Source organism: Psammomys obesus, unplaced genomic scaffold (genome assembly GCF_907164565.1).
Source record: "Psammomys obesus unplaced genomic scaffold, mPsaObe1.curated_primary_1811, whole genome shotgun sequence".
NCBI lineage: Eukaryota > Metazoa > Chordata > Mammalia > Rodentia > Muridae > Psammomys > Psammomys obesus.
Window position 1 is genome coordinate 6,828,965 of NW_026596109.1, and position 18,855 is coordinate 6,847,819.

Here is an 18,855-nt window from a genome sequence, read left to right on the forward strand (position 1 = left end):
CTCAAGAAGCCAACCAAAAATTCATCAGTGGTATAATGGAATGGGCAATTTTTGAGGTCACCTTCTGTTTTTAGGCTTTATTCTCTTTCCAGAAGAGTATGTGAAGATGCACACAATAGAGGAATGATGGAGAGAGAAGTGTGTACTTATGTATGTGTATGTGTGTGTTTGTGTGTGTTTGTGTGCTTGCTAGTATGTGTGTGCTTGCTCTTTCTGTGTGTGAGGTGCCATGGTTGTATGATTGAGATGCTGTTTTATAGGCTCTGGGGTGGATGCATGGATGATTGGCAGGAACAGAAGATGGAGGAGATTGCACATTTTGAAACACCTTGCTGACCTCAAAGGGACTCTAACCCTAACACTAGTCAATAGCCTCAGATACTTCCACATCATTATGATTTCTTAAACTTTCACAAAACTGAACGTGCCTATGTTTGTGCTTTTGCATTATATTCTCACTGTTGCTTGATTTTTAACCACAGTGTTTTTGTTTTTTGTTTTTTTTTTAAGATGAAAACAGTCTTGTAACTCAGGATCTCTAGTTCTTGCCTAGTGCCTCATAAATGAGTAGAAACCACACAGGTTTGTAGACAGGAACCTGTTTTTCAGCTTGATCCTGGTTATGACTTTTATTAGGTATGTGGCCTCCAGCAAGTCACTTTTGTTTTTGGTCTCCTTGTCTCTATAATGGAGAAGGCAGTGACCTCCAGCTTAGCGTAGTTGTGAAATTAACTGTCATGATGCATATGAAAACATTTTGCTCAGTGCCTGATACTTTGTAGCTACCCATGAATGATGAATGAATGAATCAGTCAACCAATCAACCAGCATTGCAAATTGCTTGTAGTTTAATATATAAGGAGCTATGGCACAGCTAAGCCCCAGACACAATGCCCCAGCAAGATGAAAATGCCTCTATTACCAGCCACAGTGGGCGGACAGTACAAACAGGTAGCCTCGTCATTCCTAGCTCTTGTCCCTTCTACCTGCTGCTCAGCCATTCCCCAGGGCAATGCGGTTTTCTGAACCGCCCAAGTTCTCTTGCCATGACTGAGTTTACTATGTAGTATATAAGGAGAAGACTTTTGTTTTTGTGGAGGAATGATGTTTGACAGATCAATCTTTTCCACTGGAGTGGAGTTTGGTCTCACGATCACACTGACAAGCATGTTATCCTCGGTAGGTACTAGTCTCCTTCACTGTCTGGTACTATCCCCTTCACTTTGGGGTACTGCTCCAATTATGCCTGCCCTCTTTATACTAAAAGCAGCCCAAGCACCTGTATCTTACTACTTCCTCTATGAGTGTTATTTTGAGCTCAGCCTTGGACCTAGCTCATTACAACTTCTCAGTGTGTTTTAAGTGGCGAGATAATTGAAGATCGTGTTCCCCAGAATGATGCTAAGTCAGCCTACAGCACAGCTTGTGAGGAATCCTACAACGCGGTGTGTCAAGAGAAGCATGAGTCCCCTCTCCATGAATCACAAAGCTGCCCAGAGGGTCAAGGCGGCCAAGGAGCATTCCCATTACTGTCTGCATGTTGAACCTTTGAGTAACATCTTCTATTCACACTACTGCCCCATCTGCTCCAAGTGAGATGAGGTGGGGGCTCTAAATACTTACCATTTTACAGGCAAAAAAGCTGAGGCTCCAGATGGCTTAAGCACATGCCCAGAGTTACCAGAACTGTTACTGCATCACAGAGATCACAATGCAGTTCTCACTGTGTCCTTCTCGCGACTCCTTAGCACCTGTGTGTAGGCCTGTGTGGGAACACTCACACAAAGAAGCATCCTAAAGCATTGTGCCCAGCACACTGGGGAGGGTAGACCATGATAAAAAATAATGGCAGATTGGAGTGACTCACTCTTTGTAATTTCTCTCTGGTCTCACATTCCATGAACTCATTTAGTCTTGGAATAGCCGTTGGAGGCACTGTTGTAACTAATATCCTCTTTAACAGATAAGGAAACAGGCTCAAGGAAGGATAAAGTGTGATGCTCTGTCAATTCCTGAGGTGGTAGAACCTGAGCTCTATTATTAGGGTCCTGGCCCTAAAAGCCACCCCTGAACAGACAGAATGGTGCAGTCCAAACACTCCCTCCCACCCTTTAGGCTGCCTCCATCTGTAGAGCCAAGCTTTGTTATTAATGTGCTGTTGCTGAATGACCAGACTTGCACTTGAGTCCCAAGCCTCGGAAAGCTGTAGTATATTTTAATTATAGCCACTTGATAATCCTAGGATGATGGGATGGAGACAGTCCTATATCAAGTCTAAGAGTCTTGAAGGAGAGGATTGCTGGACATCCATGAATATTCATTGTTATGCTAAACCTCAGGCTGCATTTTCCTACATTCACTATAATGAGATGCTCTCTGCAGCCTCTTTCCTTTTATAGTCTCTGGGTAGAAGTGTGGAAGCATGGATTACCCCTTGCTAGGGTTTTTTTTTTTTTTCTCCTGCTATCATGGGGATTCCGAAATGCCTAGGTGAATCACTGAAGAACTGAAAAGCTGTCAATACCTTCCTGAAAACTGACCAGTGGTCCTCTCTTCCACAGCTAGTGGCTTCTCCACCTGACACTGTAGGGATATTGACTTTTAGCCCTCCTTTGCCTTAGGTTCCACATTAGAGGTGAATAAAAGGGAGAAGTACCAGGCCAGGATTCAGTATTCAAATGAGATCTTTGGAGCAGTGGCTAGCGTTCTGTGGGGTTCATTAGCAAGACAGAACCCCTGGCCCCACAGAATCAGAATCTGCCCACTGACAAAGTCCCCAGGGAATTTGTTTGTAGGCTAAATTTCAGGAGCATCAGGCTAGGAGACAGGTAATCTGCTCTTCTCTGTCCCTATGACTGTGGACAAAGCTTATATCCTTGCTTGACCCATTTGTGCCTTACCTAGGGGATGAAAAGATTAAGCATGGATATAATGGGATCTGTTTCAGGGACATGATATCTTCAGAGTACTAAACACCAAAATACACATTTTCCTTGAAATTTCTATAATGTCTTCTTTTTTCTGATGGGGACTTGTGCAACAAATTAGTATATGTTTATGTCCACCGTGGTCCTCCATGATCAGAGACATGAACGAATCCCTTCCTCCCTCTCTGCAACCAAGCTCACACTTGCTAGTGTTTAAAAAGGCTTAATTATAACCACTCAATAATTCTGGAGTAGTTGAGGAAGGGGTCTCCTATATTACACATAAGAATTTGAAGGAAGGGGTTAGTACATAGTCGTGAAGGTTCATTGCTAAGCTAAACTATGAGTTGTATGTCCTTTGAATTCTTCCAATGTTAAGTGTACATTTAGCCTTTTATGGAGTTTTACTTGCTTCTATATCAATCCAACATTTCTTCTTATCATTGCTGCCACCACATTGGACTTCTGTGAATAATGCTCATATCTTAAACAGTTGTGTTGCCACATTAGAGTCACATAAAGATGACAGAGATTCTCATGGTCTGCTGTGGAGCTGCTGGATGTCTGTTTCTTTGGCCCATGTACTTTCCCGATGCAGTTCCAGGGGTGGGACGAAGCAGTAAGTAGATAAACTTAGTCAAAGGCTAAACCTCAGTGAGAAAGCTTGTCCCACCCTTTCTTGCAAACTGGTATTTTTTGGGCATCACAGGTCAGACTTTCCCACATCTGTGCAAAGAGATAAGGATGTGTAAGGAGCCTGTGGAGAAGAGCATACATGTACACACGTACACTGTGTCCTTACTGGACAGATTAAGTTTTAGGCAAAGCCATGGCTCTGCCTTTATCAACCAGGATTCTAAGTTATCTTGGAAGAAATCAGAGCTCTGGGTTGAGATCCTGATGACAAGGATGAGTTTGATAGATTAAAGGCAGAGGAAGAGTAGAAAGGTAGAAGAATGAACACCCCCAAATGTGTTAATTATGCTCCATAGCAGACATCAGTCAGCACAGGCCTGAGGCTGGCTGCAGGGTTGGATCCCTCAGTTAGGCTTAGCGTTTAACTTCCAGAGAGGGAGTAAGACATGCTATCTCAGAAGTGTCTAAACGAATGAGAAAGAGCATACTCAGTCAAGTGGAACAAACCTCAACCTACATGTCTATGAAGGGAATGAGAGAGTGGCCGTCCATAATGGCATTGGAATCAGGATTCTTGGTGGGTGAGTGGGCAGGAGAGAGGAGTCCTTGTGAATGGGAAGAGGAGAATAGGATGAAGAGACCTGAGCTCTGTCTCCACTTTGAAAAGACACCTGTGGACACAATGAGGGTCTTCACTAGGACCCACCACTCCCACACCCCAATCTCAAGCCTTTAATCCAGAACATGCGAAGGTTTGTTGGTTTGGTTGTTTTTTTTTTTTTTTTAAGCCATTCAGTCTGTCATAATTTGTTATAGTATCCCAAAGTGACTAAGACTTTCACCTATGAGAAACTTGTTTGAATAACACTATAAAGTGATCAGACTAACATGAGCATTGAACACCTTTGGTTCAGCACTCAGCAAGCAATGGCAAGTAGAGGATGGAAGGGTCTAGGGACTCCAGACACTTGTCCACCTAAAGGCTGGCAAGAAAGGGCCACTGAAAAGCAGGGATAAATAGCCAGTTTTCTAACCAAGGGCCTTGCTGGATATGTTTGGATGCCAGCAACAACTTTTAAAATGTGTGGGTTTTTCAGTGTTGGATATTGTTGGATTCAGCTTTTTTAGGTGACCAGAGCACTTCCAAAAGCCCTGAAGTGGGGCTGATGCCCTGGAATCTCTCCAGCCCTCTTTCAGCTTCTCTCCTCTGGTTCCTTCTGGTCCCTGTCTCCTGTCTACATTCCTGCTGCCCCCTGCTAGCTGGATCCCCAGTGCTCACTGAAGTTTGATGTGTTTCCCATGGCACATAGAACTGCATCTCTGACTGAGTTCTAACCTCTCTGTTGATCGTGGTGTTAATGCCCATCTGCTTTAACAAGAGGGCTGCCAGCTAAGAGAATCTGGATGTCCTAACAGGTGTGCCTAATTAGATCATTTTTCAGGCAACTTTTACCACCCATCACCCTATTCTAGCACCCGGACAGATGCAGAAACCATTCCAATAGGCTCCTTCCCTCCCCTTCCAATGGCTACACTCCATAGACATCATCATATAGACAGAATATCTGTCAGCAATACTTATGTATGCCTCCTATACATATTGACCGTTCACCAGCTGCAGGCCCAACTCGGTTTTAAGCATAGGCATTCCATGCTAAATAAGGCAAGGTCTCTGATCTGCTGGAGCTTCTGCTATGATTGGGCAACTCACAATCAGGAAGTTGAAGTGGTAACTATATCAAATAGGGACCATAAAAAACAATAGTATGATGGAATAAGGGTGATGGGAGGAGGCTATTAGTGTTTAAAGTAACCTGGACCAATGCTTAAACAAAAAGTAGCAGACATGAAAATATGCAGAATGAATACGATTTAGGCAGAGGAAAGAGGTGGTACAAGGAACTCAGGTGGAAACAAATCCATCATATCACATAGGAGCAAGGAGATCAATATGGCTGCTGCATAAAGATCTAGTTCAGAGCACAGGAAATCAGGGAGGGTTGGAAGCTGGAAGACCCTGGGCATGATGGGGTTTGAACCCCTTCCAGAGAATTTGAACTTACAGGTAATGGAGGTAGGAGACAGGATGTGTTCTGAACATTTAATAGAATGAATCATAGTGAAGAGAAGATGTAGAAGAGAAGGAATTGAGGCCCAAGTCAGGGTCATAGGGAAAAACCGACCAAGTCTCAGACTGAAAGTAGATCAATCAAAACACCACGGGCTGAGTGAAGATCTCTTAGTCCCAGCCTCCAGCCCATGAAGATTCGGGGTTGGGGAGAGCACTTGGCAGATGCAGCGCAGTGGCTGTGTGACATCTCCCATCCCAGCGCGGGATATCTGCTCACCAATTGCCTTCTTTGGGACAGTCTACCTGCAGGACTTCACATTCCACAGACGGATTGTTTGGTGACTCAGGCAACACGCTCATTTTCTAGATAAGAACTCCAAGGGTTAGGATGCTTTCTTGACAGCCCTATCGCACTTCAAGACAGATATGAAGCCTGAGATCCAAATGAGTCTTCAGATAACTGCGCCCATGCTTTTAAGTTCTTTTTAAAGATCATGTTCCTTCCTCTGCAAAAGCAATGGCCTTCTTTAAGTATGTCCATCCAAATCAAGCCAACTTGTTGGATACTGTCCCCAGCATGAAGCTTAAGGTGGCGGGGAGTTTTTCAAGAAGGACCTGTTTAGGGCCACTTTTTCTGTACCCAGATGAGTTTGCTAATGCTTACCCTTGACTCTCGTGCACTAACTTCTTTGGCCTTATTACTTAACTGCTTTGTGACTTGCCTTCCCCATCTGTAAAATGGGAACTCTAACCTTCCTGCCAGAATCACTATCCATTTAAAAGTGGTGAATTTAGCATTTAATTAGTATTGAGTAAATGACAGTTCACTTCTTTGTCCTTTTCCTGACGTTGACTGTTTCCACTCATTTTTTGTGTAATAATCTCAAACAGGGACAGACCTTATTGAGCAATCTCCATAATCATACTCAATAGTTATTGGCCACTAGGCAATGAACTGTGAAAGAGTTTACATTCATTCTCTGAATTAATCTTCACAGAGACACTGGGTCTATCTGTTGGGATTATTGTTCCCATTTTGCAGATATACCAAGAAACACCATCACCCTCTTGACGATTATGTGGCTAGAGAGCAGGGCCAAATGCCAAATTCTGTCCCTCTTTCTGCGGAACTGATTGGGTGCTGCAGATTATTTGTGTCCCCTGCTCCTTGTGGCAAGGTGAGCTGTGTTGTTCAGCCATGCTGCCTTGGTGAATTTCCTCTGCAGCTGACATCAGTCAGCATTGGGCCAGAAGCTGGAGGCAGGGGAGTGTCTCTCAATTAGGCTTGGAGGTTAACTTCGAGAGAGGAAACAGGAAACAGAACCCCAGAAGTTGCTAAGTGAATGAAATTGAAATTGCCAGAAATGACTTGCCTTAGGGTAGACAGACTCCTCACTTCCCAGGTCACAGAGATTTTGCTTTCTCTCTCTGGCAGAGTGCTGACCCAGCAGAATCCATACAGCCTTACAGCTGCCTCAGATGGGGACTTTAAAGGGTGTTAGAGATCTGAAGCATATGCAGATGAAGAATTCCTGGCATGGTGTCCTTAGTTGGAGGCTTATACTATAGCATGGTGTCTTCTGTAATGGGGCAGAAGGGAGGGGCTTCGGATCAACCAGTGAGCAGGGTCTTGGGAGTTAGGCTGATGTGGGTGCAGAGCCTGCCTTCATCGGCATGATCTTGATCAAGTCAGATGCTTCATCTGTGAAAAAATAGCATTCACACTGATGAAAAGTGTTGTGAGAGTGTTACACCAGCTCATGTTAGGACAGTGGGACTGAGCTCATGCTCTTTATTTGAGGCAATGCACACAAAGGGCTTGGAAGGTTCTGGAATATGAGCAGTTCACTTTATTTGTGATGATTATTATGTTAATGCTATCAGCACTGGCAGACCACAATACATTTAAAAAAAAACAACTCCTCGAAATTCTCTAGGTATCTCTTTTACATTATTTTCAGGTATCAAGCTGGGGAGACATCAGTTTTTAACATGTCTGCTGGACAACACAAAGATCTGAATTCCCTAACAGACAGAAGAAAAAGAACTGAATGGTGGCATGTACCTGTCACCCAGTGGCTGGTGGGAGGGGAGGCAGGTAGATCCTTGAAACTCATTAGTCAGTCAGTTGAGCTGAATTGATGAGACCTCCTGAAAATTAAAGGTGGGATATGACGCAGGTAAAACACCCAAAGTTGACTTTGAGCCCCCACATAAACATATACCCAGGTGCATTTATCTATACTAACAAGGACACACACACACACACACACACACACACATACACCACATAACACACCATGCAAAAACTATTCTCAGATATCTTAGTCATCTAAATAATCTATTTTCACAATGAGATGCCATGAATTACTTACCAAAATGATGAAAATGGAGAATGATATGATGGCAACTGTGAAGACTGTGCAGTTGTGAAATGATACTATCTTTGTAAAACTAGACTCATGCCTACTCTGTGGCCGTTTCTAAAGAGAGGGTGGACACGTATCTAGAAAATGCTTTAACCAGGATATTCATAGTGAATGTTTTCATTCTAGCCAAAGACTGGGAGCAGCCATGCATCCATCAATTTAAGAGTGGAAGAAAAATGTACAAATGAATATATATTAAAAAAAGAACATATTATTGATAAATATGATGTCACAGATGAATCTCAAAAAGGCACCGAATGATAGAAGACTTATAAAAGGCACACATATGGTATGATCCCGTCTATGTGAACTTTAGAATAGGCAATCCTATTGTAGAAACAAATGTAGACCCCCAGCTTCAGCCCAGCCTCTGAACAGCCTGAAAGAGAAGTGAGGTCACAGCTGTCTCCAAATACGAGACAAAGGCTGGTGAGTTCATAGAACCACAACTTACAAGAGCAGGCCTTCCCTAGCCCCAGCTGTGGGTCTCTGTATCTGTACCCACTGCTTCAAGTCTTGGGGACAGTCATCTTCTACAGGCTTGTTGTAGACAACTATGAGGTTTTTGTTTGTTTGTTTGTTTGTTTTTTAATACAGTGGGAGAGTCCTAGGAAGGCACCCACACTTTTATAAATTTTTATCTCTAGTAACTTGACCGTGTTCTCACTTTCAATTAGAGAAAACTCCCAGAGTGGAATTTCATCATAGGGTGCGATTAAATTTTCTTTTGAAGCATTCAAAAACATTCTATTCTAGTTCACAAAGCCTGATATCAGAAGAGACTAACAAAGATCAAATACGCTTAGCTTTTATCAGAGCAATCTGGATGATACAAAATGTCATACCCTACCTTGATAGAGCTGTCTCTACAAAGAGAAAGAAAATACTAAAATTTAGTCCCAAGCAGCTCTTCAGTCTCACTTTAAGGCAGGGGCAGGAGAAGGAAGGAGCGTGAAGCATGTGTGACAAGTCCAGGGAGCAAAGGCTCACAAAAGGCCAAGGTTCAACTACAGAATCATACAATGCTGCCCATGTAGCTTACTACCATACTACCGAAGGCCTAATGAGAGTGCTTCCTTTTACTTGGTGCACATGTGTGACAGTAAGGAAAAATCTGCAAGGTATATTAGACAGATGAACAAATGGATGGGGAATGGGAATGCAATATAAGGAAGAGATGGAAGTTGTGTGAAACAAAAGCAACAACAAAAGGCCAGGATCAGACACATCTTATCAGAAACTAAGAATTCCTTTCCTGAACTTAGCCGTAGCCGAGGAGGGTGTATCAGTAGAAACCATTGAATGAAGAGTAGAGGGTGCAAAAACTGGACCTACTGTCCAGTGAATGTACTGTGCTAAAGACACTGTAGATGCCCTATTTAAAATAGGGCATATTTTAAATAGACCAGGTTTATTTTCTAATACAAGGTACTTGCCCACCTAGCGAAATGGCATGGTAGCATTTGAAGGTAGACTTTTATTTGTTGTGTCTGCTTCACGTACACAGGTTTCCACTAAACTAAGCTTCTAAAAAAGGAAAGAAAGGAGAACATTAAAATTTTTCACTTAAAATCAAATTAATCAGATCGAGAGAAAGGCAAAAGTAAGAACAATGAAAAAATAACAAGTAGAAGAAAACAAGGACAGTTAAGGGAAGTATTATTTCGACAACACCAGGTCTCACTGTGAATATCAATATTCTAAATATTCTAAACTAGAAACATATTGCCCGAGTGGGTCAAAACTGAGATCCAACTATATGTTGTCTACAGGAAACTCATGTTAAATATAGACAGATGTTGGATTAAAAAGTAAACAGAAAAAGATGTACCCTGCTGACAATGATCAAAAGGGAAGTAGGGATGCATATATTAATTTCATATAGAATGGATTCAGAGGAAGAAAATTTACTGGTGTTGAAAGGGCAGTATCTAAAGGTCCTGGGCCCACTTCTTCAAGAAGACTTCACAGTCTGTAATAGGCATGCGCCTAACAGCAGAGCAGTAAGCGAGGTTTGAAAAATCTAATGGAGCCATGAGATGCATATGAAAGCAAAGTTGTTGAAGACCTGTTTTCCTCCAACAGAGACAGAGCCAGCAGAGAGGAAGGGCAAACTGGACTCAGCAATGCTTTAATCAACACGATATAACTGACATCTGCTAAGCACTTCATCCAACAACAGCAAAATATACCTTTGCCAGCTCCCATGAGATGTTTCTGAGCGTAGATGACATCCCAGGTTCTAAACATGTCCTCATGAGCTTTAAATAACAACAGTGTACACGCTTTATTTCAGAACGCCATGAAAATCAACCAAAAACCAAGAACAGGAAGCTAACCGCAGGTTCCTCCAAACATGCAGAGATTAAACAGGATGCTTCTAAATAATACATAGATCAAGGAATAAATCCCAAATGAAATAAAACAATGAAATACAACTTATTGTAATTGTTGGATGAAACAAAGACTGGGCTTAGAGGAGCACTCACGGTCCTGAAGGTGTGTGATAGAAAAAGAAGAAAGTTCTAAAATTATCAAGTTTAAGCTGTAACCTTAGGAAACTAGAAAAGGAAGAACAATAAGGCCAAGTTAGGCAGAGGAAAAGCAATAAAAACTAAAGCAGATGTCAGGGGGACTCAAGACAGGAAGCCAATAGGGAAAATTGTGTAGACACAGGTAGTGGTTGCTATGAGGCCATTATAGAAACTTCATCTCACTCGGCCCTTGCTCACTTGCTCTTCAGCTATGTGAAGAGACAGGTCATCCCCATTTTGATCTCTGTCCCTTACACTATGTGTCATGAGGCAACAGGGAGGAAACAGGGAGCAGCTCTCCCCAGATACCAATGTTGATGCCTTAATCTCAGATTCTCCGGGCTCCTAGGCTGCAAGAAATTAATTTATCTTTCTTATAAGTGGCTTCCACTGTGACACACCGTAAGAGTAAAATAAACTAACTGAGACAGCTGAGCAATCAAATGCTGGTCACTATGAGAGCAATGGGAAATCCATTCATTGCTATTGTGGAAAGGAGTTGGCAGGGTTGTTTTTTGTTTTGTTTCTTAGAAATACTCACATCATATAAGCCAGTATTTATGTGGTGTGGTATTTGTACAAAGTTGTTGAGAACAGTTCTGTGCAAAGTTGTTAGTAAATGATTTATTGTGTTTTCGAAACCTGTAACAAACTAGACATCCGCAAGTGGATAAATCACCCATGGTATATCCAGAAACTGTAATGTTACTTGGCATTTCAAAAATAAGCTATCAAGCCATGAAACAACATGGAAGAAATATAGATAAAAATTACCAAAGGAAGGAAACCAGCTTGAAAAGCCTACATACAATATTGTTTCAGATTCTATGATGTTCTAGAAAAGGGGAAACTAGCAAGTCAATAAAAAGGCTGGTGCTTGCCAGAGGTTAAGGAAGAGACTCTAATCTAGCTGCCCTGGTTCCTAAGTTTGTAACTCTTTTATTATTTAAAGCTGCCAGAACGGAGGAGGACATTAGTTACCGGAATGAGGAATACTTTTAGTGCGGTGAGCCGATTATTTATGGAACTGTAAAGGACAAAGGTGTTATAATGCACAGAACAAATGAGTTAGCTCTGATGGAAGCCATGGTATTCAATGCGATTATTGCATACCAGTGTAAGTTCACTGCTTCTTTCCAGCGTAGTACTGTAGAGCGAACATCAGTAATGGACGCTGTAGTGGAGGGAGCAGAGGCTACTGGGAAATCTCTGTGTCTTCGTCTCAATTTCGCTGTGAACCTAAAACTAATGTAAAAATAAAAAAGGCATCTTTCTTAAATGTGGAATAATGTTGGCCTCTAAAGTGGCTAGAGGTGTAAATAAGAATCATTTTGAGAGATATTTCTGGAGTATGAAACATTACACACTTAAGAAGAAACTGTGTTATTCCTGAATGTGAATTTGTCAGCAGCCTTTAACTCCAAGTGGGAAACAGCCTCAAAACAAATGTTGAACTCTAGTTAACAATACCTTTTTAGGGGTTTTGAAGGTATGTACTGATGTCTGCGCCTTTCTTTAAAACGGGCTGATAGGTGGCTGTGCAGATGGGTAGATGAACATACACACAAAGTGTCATAGAAGTAAAATTGTGAACATGTGGGTGTTGGGTAAAGAATTCTTCTGTGGATCTGAATGCTTTCATTGAGGGGAAAGAAAAACCAGCTCCCTGGACAGTTTCTCTCCTTTTACCTGGAGAGGAAATTCTAAAGGTCATACTGGAAGCCTGAAACACTGACTATTTCAAAGAGTGAACTGTTAGAGTCTTCATTGTGTCTTAAGCTTTCAAGCCTTCAATCCGAAGGCATTTCAATTTAGTGCTGGACTGAAATTAGAAGTTCACAGTTTTCATCTTAACCTCTAAAGAGTTGTTGACAGAATTTGTTGCTTTATGGTTACACTGTCAGAAAGGCATGACCCCCATAAGCCTGGTCGTTTGGGTCATTGTGTCAACAGGGGAAAGTGAGGGTGGACCTCTCACTGTAGGGCATCTGTCCTCCATTCTAGGATTTCACACTCTCCAGGCTTAGGAAACTGTTGTCCAGCTGGGGAAAAGTACCTGCCTTTTGCATATGACAAGTCAGAAAATTCTTCAGATTCAAGAAGAAAATTTGTGCTGTAATACTTACATTATAAGATATGTTAGAGGGATGTAAGATGTCATCATCAGCCTCATAGGACAGACAAGGAGAGGTTAATCCATGTACCTTGAGTCATGTAACTTGAGAGTAGCAGAGGCAAGAGTGAAACCCAGGCTGCCTCGCTCCTATGGTTGTACACAGCTGCCACTGGGTAGAAAGTGGTTGTGAGTGATGGGAACTATATCTTTTGATCTGAATTTTAAATGTCTTCTAAAGACCACGTGGGAAAAACTTGGTCCACAGCCTGTGACATGACTGGGAGATTGTAGAACCTTAGGAGGCAGAGGATGGTGAAGGAAAGTGAACTTGGGACCTACTAGGTAGAAGTTAGGCACTAGTAGGAGGAAGTTAGGTTTAGGGGTGCATACCATTGAGTTAGCTATTGATATCTTTTGGGTTCCTTTCTCCTTCCCTGTTCTACCTCCCTTAAATAAACAGCTTTATTCTGGAATATGATGAAAGAACGAGCCCAGACTCAAGTAGCATGCAAACAACAAAGGGCATTTATTCTGCAGAAGTCCAGCATACTGGGGTCACCACTTTACAACACAGCGGGACCCCCAAAGGGAGCTCCAAGGCCCCTTTTAAAGCCAGAAAGGGGAATCCCATCCTGTGGCTATGTGACCTCAATCAGGATTGACTGGTGCCCATGGGGGCTATGTGACTCTGATCAGGACTTAGGTGCTTTTTAAACCGGTAGTTAATTAACTTTACCTTCTTCAGGCCAGATGATCTTGGCTATTTCTGATTGGTTGCCCTTTTTCTGTGGTTTTTATTCCTGTAATTCTTAGGCCTGTTCTGTCTAGCAAGAAAATGAAGCCTGTTATGGAGTTGGTCAGGCTTATTTAGCCAGTCTTTCTCATTTCCACCACACATTTCCTCCAAGGTGTGTTGTTTTACTACAGGCTCAAAGAGATACTATCAACTAACCAGGTATTAACACTCTACATCATGAGTCAAATATAAGCCATTTCCTCCTTTTAGGCTGTTATTCTCAGTTGTTCTGCCACTGCAATACACAGATGACTAACACACATTTTTACCTACCCCCCCTTTGTAATTTGGGGTTAAGTAGGATTTTAGGCTCTCCTAAGATTCTACCCCAATGAACGACATCATTTTGAGGAAGACATATATTTCCTAAACTATAAACTTTTAAAAATAAGCTTTCCATATTTTTTTTTCATGATTAAGAGTCACATTTGATGCTATCATATGGCTTTGACCTTTGCAGAGTGTCTTCGGGTACAGCCTTTCTAGGAGGCCCATAAGCATCCCATAAGACAAGGATAGGATCATTGTTTTCATGTGCTAAGTTCCATCAAGGCTGAGAGAGGTTCAACAGTGTGACCAAGGTTACACATCTGGGCTAGAGAAAAGCGAAGAGAATCCCAGCCTCCGACATCACTTGCTTCTCATCCCAGCCTGGCTCTAGGCCTCCAGGCCTACCTAATTTATATATGAGATCATGCAAGTTCTTGGGATGTGACCAAAATATAATGTGCTACTAATGTGATAAAGAACAATTCCACTTTTGTTACAAAGGAAGGGAACTCTCCAGGGGATCATAATAGTCATGCTCCTCTCGTGGAACTCAGAGAGTTTTATGGGCATCAGGAAACAATCCATCCTCACAATGGACCATTGGGCCTGGCAACTCCCGTTGTTCTCACCATTCTGTAGAGGGGGAAAAGATATTAAGAGATTTGGCCCAGGGTCACCAACATCCAGGCTGTAAATCACACAGTCTCAGTGGCAGCATGAGGAATGGAAGCAGGACTGTGGAATAACCATCCAGAGAGTTGAGCATGTTCTTTGGCTCTTATGTATGTAATGTACTTTTAAGTACACCCAAGAGCTCATGTCCAGGAGCAGAAATTGATGTTCCACATGTCAGCCTTGACACTCATTATCGAATCCCTTGTTTAAGGTCAAAGGAAATCAGAGAAAAATCATGAGGATGGACAGTCTTCTTTTCCTCAGGGTTCTGCCCATCATTCGAGGGCTGATCGTATTGTCACCATGCCCTAATCTGCTCAAGTGGTTGTTCCTCTACCATTGTCACACCTCTGCTTAAGAATGGAGAGTAGGGAAGAATATTAGCTTTGACTTGGAGTACAATTGGCCTTTAACTTTATGACCTTGGATGAGTCACTTTCTACCTTTGAGTATCAGCTTAGTACTCCAGGAATGAGAGTCAGTTCAGATGACATTTTAGAACAATGAAGAAAGGCAAATTCTCACACAGAGACCTTATGAGCCTTTTTTTCTAGTCTGTGACTGGAAACGCAAGGAATTTGCTGTGTGCTCTGTGTTCTGTGTCTGGCCCACTTCTTGACAGGAGAAAGGCACTTGATGGATGTGGAATGAGTGAATAAAAATGGCGCAGCCCTTTGGCTTAGGATGAGCAATGTTGCCCTGAGTTCTGTTGGTAGCTTGCATGAATTTCAAGCGTGACCCATTTCAGGCTGGAACCTCTGGCTGTTAGTCATCCCTGAGACCTGTCAGCATATAATCACTGGCGTCAAAGGTTCCAGTGACATAGAAGGCCAAGACTTTGTCTCTGTATCCAGAGGTCAGAATGATTGATGTGTGAAGCTGGAGTAACAGCAGGGGTCCACTCAACTCGTGCCTTCCTAATGGTATTTCAGAGGTTAATTTTGAAGTGGAGAGTGGTGATCTTGATGAGAGACAGGGTGACCATTAGCTGGGGAAGGGAAAGCTGGGGTTGATGTCTCTTTGTCTGTGTCAAAGACCCTGGGTCATTCTGCTTATCAACCTGCATTTTTCACAGTGAGTGCACAGATACTCAGAGGGTGACAATGAAAGGCTAAGGACTCCTCCATTCTAAGTCCTATGCATCAAGTGGATTTCAATAACTCTAATATGACTACTATTGCAAATGGCATTAATGAAACATGTCGGTCATAACAACTGGTTTTAAAGATTGCAAATGTCAAAGTTTTGGGAAGCAATTCTTACTACCGACTACCAGGGGAAACTGAGACAGCACATTAGTAACTCATTATGGGTCTTGAGGAGAGAAGAGAACAGAGCTAAGCTTTGTCTCAGTGTCTACTTAGCTCCAGAGCTGAAGTTCCTGCTCAGTAGAGTCATGTTCAATTCTCCCATCTGCTCCTTGCAGGATAGTGGTATAGGCCAAAGAGGGGATGTTTCAACCTATATCCTTCCTCTAGTGATTGGCTCCTCAAGGTGCATTATTCAGCTGGGTAGCCTCCCAAGGCTCTGATTAACAAAGAGTGCTCATTTACTGTTTAGTGTGAATTACTAGGAAGCCTAATAAGAACTCTTTACAAAGAGTCCAAGTGCTTTCTAAAGGGTGTGTATTTGTTTATCTATTTTATGTTTTCAATTTGTCTTCAGCTGCATGTAGCAACTTTGAACTTGCCAGGTGGACATAGTAAGAAAACTGTTTGTTATCCAAGCCACTTTAGTTTCCAAATATGGGTATGTTGTGGGTGTTTCCTTCTAATTCTTGTCACTGTTACTTACATCATGTTGGGTCTACATTGGCATGAAATCTAGGTGAAGATCAAAGCCTTTGTATGCTCTCCATTTCTGATAAAATTGCATTCCACATAGAGGCATTTTATTAGTAATTTTACTAGTGGTGGGATAAGAAAGCAAACTGTTTAGCCTGTAGAATCGCTCACTGCAGTCTTGTAAGGTTCATGTTCATGTTTTAACATTAGATACCAAGATAGTTTCATCCAGCAAACCTCAGGACTCTGCTAGGAAATGGCATATAATGTCACTGCAGACTTACTCTCTTCCCTGAAGGAATTTTGGGGAGGGCAGTTGGCTGGCACTAACCAGTAACTCATTTGTGCCTATCTCCATTCTCACTGCAGATAATGATATCGAAGGTATCATAATAGAGATAAACCCTGTGAATAAAAATAAGCAAATAATGTCAAGAGAAAATAGTACCCCATGAGGGATGTAATGAAATGGGGAATGAGTATAAAGTGGGAAAGAATGATAGAGGGCGTTGAATGAAGTGAAAACCAGCCATTACTTGTATGGCAATAGGTACCAAATAGCCAGGATGACTGGAGTAGGATGGTTAAAGTGAGTACATTCGGGAGATAGGTCAATGGATGGCTGGGAACCTATGTTCAGAAATGCTCAGAAGCCATTGTAGGGATTTGAGCTTTGTTACTGGGTAAGATGGAAAGCTATTGGGGCAGGGGGTTGAGAAGAAAAATAGCCTGATCTGACATAGACTTAAAGCAATCACTTTGGGTTTCTTTCTTGGCAGGAAAGAAATCGTATTAAGAAGTGAAAGGAGAAGTATTGGGGAAGTGAGACAAAGGTCCCAAGGAGAATTCTATTTGACTACATAGGCAAGCACCCATAGTGGCAAGAAAGGGTCTGATTCTAACTATCTGCCATAGCTCAGCCATGGTAGGATTTAAGAAGAGTAGACACAAGAGAGAAGGAAATGAGGAGAGCCCCAAGGACTGCCTGTAGTGTGGGCGGCCACTTACTGACCCCAGGAGAGTGATGCCCATCAACTCCTTTGGAGCTAGTTAGGGAGTCAGCGTTTTTATGGTGCTTTTATTTCTGGTGCTATAAATGAAACACACAGCCTCCTGGTAGAACAGTCCTAAAATACATGCAGAAGACAGCCCCGTTTCCTGACTTCCTTCCCAAGAGGAAAACACTGTTCCAACTTGTAATGTATTTTTCTAGACATGATCAAAAAATATACAAGAATATGTGTGTATTGCACTTTCTTTTCTTTATTAAGAAATTCTAAATTTTTGTTATCCCATGGTCCAAACTACCTACGCTATACTGCAGTGTACTTTCCCAGTAAATAATACATCTCAGAGATTAATTCATACCAGGGCAGATAGAAATGCTTCAAAGCCTTTTCCACTGTGTTTCCTTACTCTGATGTGTTTAATTAATTCCCTACTGAAGAATGCTATTACTATTTCTAATATTGTTAAATTACTAATGATGCAATGATAAATAATATCTATGTACATATATATATACACCCATATAAAATTAGATTAATATAACACACTCCTAGAAATAGTTTTAGTTATATATCTACCTATTAGTTATCATCTATCTGTCTGTCTGTCTATCCATCCATCCTTACAGCTATCATCTATCTATATCTTTCTATTTATCAAGTGTGACACTTTGTTACCAAAAGTATTGTAACTCACATCAATGCACAGATGTCAAGGAGAAACTTAATGTTTTCTATTTGGCCGAACGTCTTCATTGTTATTCTGACCATGTACTTACTGATCTCCCAAAACTAACCTGGGGAGTAGATACGGTGTACCTCTTCTTTATGTAATGAGGTAGACACTTGGAGAGACAGCCGACTTCTCAGTTAGCAATAAGAGAAGTAACTAATATACCTACACCTGCTTTTTCGGATAGGGACAGTCACCAAAGCTCAGAGATGCGGTTTCTCTGTTAAGGTCGTAAAGACCAAGCTGTGCTTGGATCTGGGTTGTTATGTCATAGCTTAGGACAAGTTAAACTCATGGCAGGTGTACAGGAGGGAGGATGGCAGGCATAAGGAGTGAAGGGCACAGACTGGCAAAGGGCATTCCTGCATATCTGAGAGGCAACAATATAATGCTTAGAGAAGTCCTCATGAGGACTGTGGAGATCCCTGCTTGGGTTCCCATTCTGCTCATTCAACTGACTGGGATGGGTTGTTTAACCGCTGCCTCAATTTCCTCAACTGCAACACGGGGCTGTACTTTCACAGCATCATTTTGAAAGCTAAGTAAACACATACAATTCTGTTGATATCATCTATGTAGTCAATACTCAGGGCAAGCGGGCGTCTCTCATTACACAGAGTGAAATATGGCTCAGAGTAAGAAAGACGTGAATGTCAGGCTATGGGACTCACGCTCTGTCCCTCTTGGTTTTGACCTTAAGAACTCTGGCTTTGGAGATGGTTTCCTTATGTTAGAACAGATTAAGGTAGAATGGAACTGGAGTCCAGGGACCAATAGAGGGTGGCTGCCAAGTTCTTCATGGTGATTTCATTGTCTCGAAGAAAAGGCCAAATTGTGGTCTTGTCAGGGCCCCTCAAATCGTCTGCTCTGAACCAGC